At 36.6% G+C, this 9,783-nt stretch overlaps 1 long non-coding RNA gene across 1 annotated transcript; it reads left to right on the plus strand.

Moving 5' to 3' along the window:
- Positions 1-5,655: 5,655 nt before the first annotated feature.
- LOC144425282 (uncharacterized) lies at positions 5,656-6,675 on the plus strand. The gene is made up of 3 exons (XR_013477427.1): positions 5,656-5,841; positions 6,377-6,448; positions 6,537-6,675. It is a non-coding gene; the product is annotated as an uncharacterized LOC144425282 (long non-coding RNA).
- The last annotated feature ends 3,108 nt before the right edge of the window (positions 6,676-9,783 follow it).

Consider the following 9,783-nt stretch of genomic DNA (forward strand, 5'->3'; position numbering starts at 1 on the left):
AGTAGTCAGTTTACAGCAAAAAATCATATAAACTAAGGTTATATAAACAAATGCCATTTTCTTTTGCGTATAAGAATTTTACCATTTTTTTATTGCTATATATTTCTCATCGTCACAAATGTCACAGATAAATTTATAAAAAACGTCAAAAACCGGTTCACGTTTATGGACCCGGTATCTATATATATACAGTATAAAGAACCGTGCACTCAATAGTATACAATTGAGAAGTTGTTTATCAGTAGGGTTACCATATTTTTTTACTTCAAAGCGGGACGCCTCTAGAGACACGACCGCTTAGCTGCAATCCTGTATCTTTACAGTTTTCAATTTTACTACATAGGCCTGAAGTTAAAGCCATCCCGGCTGTCTGCATTGACCATATTGTCATCGAGAGTTCATGCGCATATTCTTTGTCTAAATACCGGGTTTAGTTCGAAAAATAGAAAGGAATAGACGCTAACGATACAAATGATCCTGCTTCAGATTTTTTTATGTACAGCAAAAGGATTAAAGAATATTGAAATAGTCTGCTGTTTTCAAGCATTGAGAATTAACTTTTTCGCCCAAGCATGCTTTTCTGTAGAAAACATCTTCAAATAGGCGTTGTTCGATGTTGCATTCGCGTGAATGTCCGAACAGGACCAATTAGAATTGATTTTACATGTGATACGTTCGCTAACAATGTTAGCGAGAAACAACGAAACAAACAAAATAACGCATTCACCTCCAGTAAGTAGGCTAGCGTTGCGCTACACAGCAACAACGGTAACGAGAACATGTTCGTGTATTATGCTGGATGACTGAATGCCAAAGCGGGACTTTTGGCTGACTTGTCGGGACAAAACGCTAAAAAGTGGGACTTCTGGCTAACTTGTCGGGACGGCGGGACAAAACGCTAAAAAGCGGGACGTATGGTAAGCCTATATATCAGGAATGCTATCAAAGCCAATAAAACATTCATTGAGGAAAAGGTCAAAATCGAAGGTTTCAGTCTTAAACACAATCCACTGGTCTATCTCGGGTCAAAATTTACTAGTTACTCCACAATAAGAAAATAAATGTAGGATAGGATTTACATATTTATCCCGGGGGAGAGGAAAGCCGATAAGACGGCTTATTCATAGGCTTACCATAAATCTGAAACAAAAAACCGGGACGGTGCGATTTGGCAAACATTCGGTCGATTGCCAGTCTTGATAATATTGGAACGTCTACCATGCCATTGCGGGTATATACGGCTGTAAATCTCTACTGATCATTGAATTAGAAAAAACACAAAAAATTAGTTTGTATTATTCATTTAGACCAAAAGTATTTGGCCGCAGATGGAACCTTTCTCAAAAATTCTTGTTTTGATTTTGTCATAAAACTGATAACAAGAGACATCACCATTAAATTTGCAGGTTACGGAGTGGTTTTATATTTTCTTCTGGCATTCTGCACCTGCTTTCGGACCAAAATTTTTTAACAATGGAAAAAATCCTTTTAACAGATGCCGATGTTCCGAAAAACAAAATCAACCAATTTGCTGCAAATTCGAAATGCTAATATTTCTGTTAGAAAAAACGTTAAACATCTTTGTCCACTTAATTTCAACCGGCAAAGTAAGTCAAATTGCATTTGAACCATGCTCAGATAAATATCTCTTTATCAGTATTCGTAAAAGTGCATCGCTATTCAAAATCTGATCAGCTAACCAAATATATCATTTATCAATTTTGCAGACCAAACACTTCAGTCCAGTTTATTTCACTCTTCAAATTTGTCCATATGTGTGGCCTGGCAGCATTGTAGGCTTCATCGTGCAGCTCTATATACGATAGACATTTCTCGTAAAAATCGCAAACATTTTTTTTAAATACAAATTTTTTCCCTGCAAATTTAGCTTCACCTCTGACAGAATATTTGCAACATCTACGGCAGGGGTCGGCAACCTTTTGTCGCCCGCGGGCCAAAATTAAGGGTTGCGAGTCATTGGCGGGCCGCAGATATTTTTAGAAAGTTGAAACTGAACGGATGATAGTTTTTATATTAAAAATCAAGCAGTGATACATCTCTCGAATAGAATATAGATTTATTTCCTCATTGCATCTCAAAAAATTCCGTTTGAATATTTTCAGGGCCATTGAACCCTTTGCACTTAGCATCAACTTTTCTGCGTTTTGTTGCCATTCGAGCTTGAAGTAAATCATCATTAAATTCAGAGGAGAACAACGGAGCAATGCACCAACTCTCATTTATTTCTGGCTAAACGTGCAAAATCAGCGAATCCGCTTATCAAACAGCGGACATCAGAAATTCTAACTGTGTATATTTACAAGTTAATGCAAATTTAGCCTCAAAAAAATTTGAAATTAATTGAGAGGTGCAGTCAAAACTTTGGTCATGAATAGCAGTGTGATAGGTAAATGTCGGCTGCCAACGACACAGAATCATCCGAATTTGTTATCGCAAAATTGGTCAGTCGAGTCGATGCTTCAATGTTATTGTTTTGTGCTTCCTGCTTTGGATATGATCGTTGACATCTGAACGTCCGCCATGACTAATAGAAAAACAGATCTGCAATGCGTACAGTGTACCTTTCCTCCTTCAGTTTGCTTCAAATAAGGTAAATCTTTCTTCAACTCATCAGAAAACTTGTACTTTCTTTTTGGCATTTCGACAACTTAACGACATTGCAGTTAACGCCAGAAAACGCATTAAAACATATACCAATTGTGACATAACAATAGAGCGATTTCCCTCTCTGGACTAGCAAAGTGTGTCGCAAAACAGTGGTAAATGGGCTGTCACCGTTAAAAAAAATTTGTAATATTAATGAATTTGAATTTTTTAACCGGCCGGGACGCCGGGACAGCTTGTCAAATCCGGGACTGTCCCGGCTAAACCGGGACGTATGGTAAGCCTACTTTTATTATTCATATGGCGAACCACGGCCTCTCGTCCGGTTATCATTCCAAGTCGGGTATGGTATGGGATTAGTTTTACTGTATTGTTTGTTTTCGGAAGCATGGACTTGGTGGTGGAGGAAGGCGTAACCGTCCAGCGGTTACGTGAACCACCCAAACGGGTAAACGGGTTTCAATATGTAATTTACAAATATCACTTAAGCTTGTTTCTACTAATCCAAATCCACATAAAACATTATTTTTCAGAACTACAGCTTTATAAAAAAAGTTTTTCGGCATTGCTGTGGTAACGATTTTTACGCCCACTCGTGGATTATTCTTGAAATAACACAAATTAGAGCACATTCCTGCATTCTGACATTAGTACAAGAGAGCAATGCTCAAATATATGGACACGCAGAACAATTCCCCAAAAATCATATGCGGTGACCAACGACTAACATACCGGCGGTGACTTACCAGTACCTGTATCGGGGTACCGTGACGGTACAGGGACTGTCATAGATATTTTAGGTCCTGCGACAAGTGAAACATCAGTTGAAATATCTCGTGATATGAGTCAATTATGTACCGTATTATCGGATCAGGTACCGAACCACAGTCAAACATTTCAGATAAAAACGTTACTAAATAACATGCGTCAACTTAACACCAGCCGAATCGGGGTACAATTTTTGGTACAGTGACTGTCATAGCCGTTTAGGGCTGATGGACAATTCGACTACACGGACAACTCGCCAGGCCTAGGGTGGTGTAGCCAGTCTGCGGACAATTTCATTCAAACCGCTATAAAACAAGAACCAATATATCTAACCCGTTAATTTTTTCACCGTGGGTGCATTGGCGGCATTTATTCTACACGCTAAACCTCGTATTAACTTTCTACGACAAAGGGTTGAAGCTATACAAATCCCCAAAGTACGGCACTCGAAAGACGTATTTGCGACCGAACGACCAGTGTGCGACCTTCAAGCCTTGATCATCGTTTATGCTGCGTCGAGACTATCGCATACGCAGCCATACAGCAATCAAACAGACAAAACACGGTGGTCGCAAATTGGTTGACAATTGTTGGTCTTGTGACAGCGTGAAAACATTGGGCTTCTAATTGCATTTCTGACCGTCATATATTTCAAAAACACGGTTATTTCGAACAAAACTCGTTAAATTATAAACAAAGCACCACATCACAGCAATCAAACAGACGAAAACACGGTGGCCGTAAATTGGTTGACAAAGATATTATCGACGTATCGGAAATGCACACCCCCTATTCCCCCTCCTTCAAATGTAGAAACGCGAAACTTTCAAATATGGTTAAAAGAAACACAACTCTACCCACCTGCCAAGTTTTATCTTTTTATTTCTCATATTTGTATGGATTTTCAAGCTTTTGACAGCTACGAGTTAGTTCAGTGTCACCGCGCTGTGTTACGGTACCAGAACTTCAGGAGGTCCTGTCTTGTGACAGCGTGAATTGAAATTGCAAGATGGTCCGTTGGACACAAAATGGCGTCCGATATCCGCAGAACGTTTAGTGACGTCATAGCAAACAAAAACAAATCTTACAGAGCTAACAGAAATATTTGAAATAAATAAAAGTAATAGCCTTCTGGGGAAAAATTTCATCTTCAACCACTGAAAATTTCAAAGCAATTAGTCCAGTAATCAAAGAGAAAAGCGACTTTTTAAAAACGTGTCAAAGAACAAGAACAACAAGAGAGCTATGCTCAAATATATGGACACGTAGAGTCACATAATTTTGATGACGTCATAGCGAAAAAAGAAGTAATAGCCTTCTGGAGAAAATTTTTATCTTTAACCACTAAAAATTTCAAAGCAATTGGTCCAGTATTCGAAGAGAAAAGCGACTTTTTAAAAACGTGTCAAGCGGTACTGAGTTAGCAGTCAGGCAGCATCTTACCTGTACACTGTAGGCCATATACGGTAATTGATCACAGAACAGTTGTTCCCTTGCAAATTTTATGTTGTTTACACTTTAGGACAGATAATTGATCACAGAACAATTCTTCCCTTTCAAATTTTATGTTGTTTCCAGTAGACTCTCATCAAAATAAACAAATATAGTAGGCTACAAGTGCTACAACGCTTGCATTACTGCACTTGTAGGACCGTGAAAGAATAAGTTACGGTAATTTCATTGTGGTAAGACACCGGTACCGGCACCAGTACCAGTATCGTACTTACGTACTGAGCTACCAGTACCGGTTAGCAGTCAGCCAGCATCTTACCTGTACACTGTAGGCCATATACGGTAATTGATCACAGAACAGTTGTTCCCTTGCAAATTTTATGTTATTTACACTTTAGGACAGATAATTGATCACAGAACAATTCTTCCCTTTCAAATTTTATGTTGTTTCCAGTAGACTCTCATCAAAATAAACAAATATAGTAGGCTACAAGTGCTACAACGCTTGCATTACTGCACTGGTAGGACCGTGAAAGAATAAGTTACGGTAATTTCATTGTGGTAAGACACCGGTACCGGCACCAGTACCAGTATCGTACTTACGTACTGAGCTACCAGTACCGGTACCGAACCTGTAGGTCTGATATTCCGTTCCGCATACGATAGGCTATAAAACTTGCATTGCAGCATTAGTAATACCGCGGAAGGAATAAGTCAATTTCACTGCGTTACGGCACCGGTATGGCAACTTACCAGTACCGACCTACAGTAGCTGTAGTACCAATGACATTAAACAACATGATGCGCAACTCCGGCATTTTTGTCCGAAGATCGTATTCGATAGCACGCTCCAATGCACATACTTGACGAGACGAAAACGAGCGGATGTGTGCTGCTTTCGAGGCGTAGCACGAATGGTGTTCGTGCCTGCTTTGACAGTTGTTGTCGATTTTAATGATATTTTTGAAAGTTGGGGTAAAAAGAAATCGGTAAAAGGTAAGGTGAATACTATTGTTGTATATCACACCCGGGAATCGCACTGTTAAGTACATGTGGGAAAGCCAGCCTTTGTCAAATACTACGAAGTTATTAATTCAGTACGGTACGTAGTTGCCCATTTGCCGAAATTACATATTTACTTACCCCTTATGGTTTCAAATAGTTCATGCACCTCCAGTTAGTTTTTTTTAATCAGTGAGGATATATACTCATTGTTGATTGTTGCTCATTGTAACATACTATTGCGCATTCACTTTTATTTGCGTATTGAATCAAAGTGTTAACAAGTTCACCTAACATTTCACTCATACCGGTCTATATTGTATAGTCTGATTTCTCAAGTATTTGGAGCCACGAATGCTTGTAATTTTCTTACTAAACCCTTTTATTAGTTGGTTTATATACCAAATTCAGTAAAATATTTTTTACATAAAACATGAGATATTGGATTTATTAGCTTTTCCATTCTAAATCATATAGACTGCTTTATTTATTCTTAACGAAAATTAATAAATCTCCTCTCTTTCTTCAGATGTGAAAGTTGTGGACAAACCTGTCTAAGCATTGTGAGACTCTTGCAGTACAAGAGGCAATAGCAGAAATAGTAAGTATATCAATCAAGAAATTAAGCCGACATAAAGCAAAACTTTCAACTATTCGTCTAATCTCAATTTCCTATTATTTATTCACAGGACAACTATAGCAGACGGGGAGATATCAGAAGTCTGGCGACATATCAGTGACAGTGTGATTCCAAGAAATATAATGTTTGCAATAGAAAAACAACCTATGGAGGCATGCAAAGACATTTGACCCTCCGGTAGAGTTGTTTATGGCCCCCGCATTCTGCAGGGCTTGAGGAAAATAACTAAAAATTCCAAAGCGTAAGATTGCATAAGCGGTCTTATTTGTAAAAAGGCACAAAACACGCCAGACATACTTAAAACAGCTTTGGAAATGAGGATTACGGGTACCTCACTGCACCTGTGTTATATTTGGTTCATCAACTTTTGGTAGTACTATAGAAGAAATTCCGAAAGGGGTATAATCATCATTCATGATAAAATACTATCATATATTTTTTGAACAACTTCAATCTAGACCAGGGATCTCAAACTCGCGGCCCCAGAGAACTTCCAGTGCGGCCCTCGAACGCTTAACAATAATTGTAATAGTATTTTGGAAGTTTTTTTTTTATCTAAATGTAATAGATTTTTCAAACCTTCTAGAGTGAAATTGATTATTCACACAGAAAACAATTTACTGAAAGTAGTTTTGGAATATTAATTTTTTTTGTCCACATTTTGACCCAATTAAGAATACACATCAAGCTAGCAAAAGAATACTTGAATAAAACACTTGAGTAATTAAATTAAACGCAAAGTACATGAAGAAGGTGGCATTTTCGAAGAAAATGAGCGTTGTAACATTTCTGCTCTTCACAAAATTCTGAAGCACATTGTTTAATTTGTCATATTTCCATCAATACAATCAAAAAACACAATAAGCTCAGCAGTCAATATGACAAATTCGAAGACCAACTTCGAACAGAAAATTTCCATGTGTTTGTATATTAATATAATTATACAACGACTTAGTTACTAAAAATCAATATCAATAATAATTCAAGCAATCCTATGGCACGCAATGTAGTGCGAAATGTCTTGTCGAAAAAATCTGTCATTTGTTTTTTTACTGATCTATACATGAAATGATAAAAGTAGCTTTTTTGCATTACTGGAATTAATTAAACATTCGTAAAGATCCAGATAAACCCATGATCATGTGGCCTCGTTAGTTAGAGTTGGTACTATAAAATCATTTCGAACTGGCCTTAGTATGCTGGTGACACAAAAAAGATGCCAAACGCCAGGACAAATGTAATTATTAAAACATTGAATTTATACTGTAGTATTTTTGTTAATTTTAGGTTCATATATTTAGATTAAGTTATTTTTAGTGTATGTATTATTCTTTCCTTATTCAAAGCTTGTTCAAAAATGATTTTGATGGTTGTACATAGAATTTTACGATTTTTTATAATAAATACTGTAACTTGCAAATGTTGCAATAATAGTGGAATGCAAATATTAATATGTAATTGCATTTGAAATTGAAGAAAATAATAAAACTTAATCCAACTGTTTAGTTGCATCACAATATATGTCACAAACTAAAACTATCTTAAAAATATCTTTTAAGTATACATTATCAAAAACTGTTTGCGGCTCTTTTTACAATTTTCAAAATGCAATGCGGCTCTCGAAAACCCATGAGTTTGACACCACTGATCTATTCTAGACGATTCAAGCATTGCTTTGGGAAATTATATCACTGCAATTAAATTGAAATAATCTCGCTATATTAAATACAAAATCGTTGCTATCATAAAGGTAAACCAATTCAGCCACTCGAAATATATTGGCCTTCACAAAGCAATGGAGGCAAAATTGAGAGTTCGTGAGCTATGAACATTTGTTCTTTTCTTTGTCTTGAACTTTTCATACTCCACAGCCCCTATTATTTTTTTTAATTTTAATTACCATGTGATGGTCATACATATCTTTAACTTGTATTTTCTGTCATGATGTATTATCTCAATGTGCCAAACTATTAATTAGTGTGCATATTTTGCTTCCAGATGACATAAATGTATTGTCATGTTTATTACCTCAGCTTGGAGTATTGACAAGAAAAAGGTGCCAGTAAATTAGGTAAAAAAATTTTCAACTAATTGTTATAATCAGAATTCACAATCAATAGGAATTATAAACAGCCAACAATCAGTGAGAATTATATGCGAAATCCCTCAGAATAAATTTGTCTAAAATCGTAGGAATGCAAAAAATATAGGTAGTTTCCATCCACACAAGCATTTCAAGAAGACTTGCTCGAGCCAAACTAAATGAGCATCGTCAGGTGATCGGTAAGGCTGCAAGTTGAATTCAGCCCTGCAACCTCCTGCATAGAAGATAATATTAATTAGTGGGCTATGAGCTAAATTCCTAAATTTAAACAAACCTATCTACGATGCATTATGTACCAGCAATGTTACCTACGATTAACTGAATATGTAATAAGTCTAATAAATTCACCTACAAAAGCAAGTTCGATAGGTGCAAACTTTGTGTTATGGAATTGTATCGCAGCACAGTTTTTTATGACACCCTCTTTAAATGAAATTTCAATGATTAAGCGCAAACATTAAAATTACTAACTTTGAACTTTATCATTATCTGCAAAATGTTCCACACAAATCTTTCCGCTATCGCGTTTGTAATCTTCTCTGATAAAAAAAAACGTCTATGATGTCCAGAATTGCTCTTTACAGCTTGCCTGTTATTCCCGCTTTCCAAGTAAGCAAAACTTCTTAGATATAGAGATTATTATGTTTCGTTACAGGCGCAAAAAGGCAGGTACTGCACGTAAAAAAGACGCCCAGTAGCAAAAGCGAGAGGAAAACGGACGCGAAAGGCGACGAGAAATATGTGCATTGGAGCGTATCATGAAATATAATGTTTCGCCTGTAGTCTTATGGAGTGACGTCAGAGTTGCCTATCATGTTGTTTAATGTCATTGGTAGTACTGAGCAAGACAATCGATCGCGAAACCGCTTGAAATAAGTGTAAAACAGTGTTCCCATGAGTAAAAATAAATACCGCGAAATTTTGTATGAAATATCATATCTCATAGGATTCATATAAAATTTAAGAATAAACAAAAGTAATAGCCTTCTAGCGAAAAAATTAATCTTCAACCACTGAAAATTTCAAAGCAATTGGTCCAGTATTCGAAGAGAAAAGCGACTTTTTAAAAACGTGTCAAAGAACAAGAACAACAACAAGAACAACAACAACATAATATTGAAACGATCGTTATGTCCACTACGTGTCCAACAACATAATATTGAAACGATCGTTATGTCCACTACGTGTTCAA

This window comes from Styela clava, chromosome 1 (assembly GCF_964204865.1).
Source record: "Styela clava chromosome 1, kaStyClav1.hap1.2, whole genome shotgun sequence".
Taxonomy (NCBI): Eukaryota; Metazoa; Chordata; class Ascidiacea; order Stolidobranchia; family Styelidae; genus Styela; species Styela clava.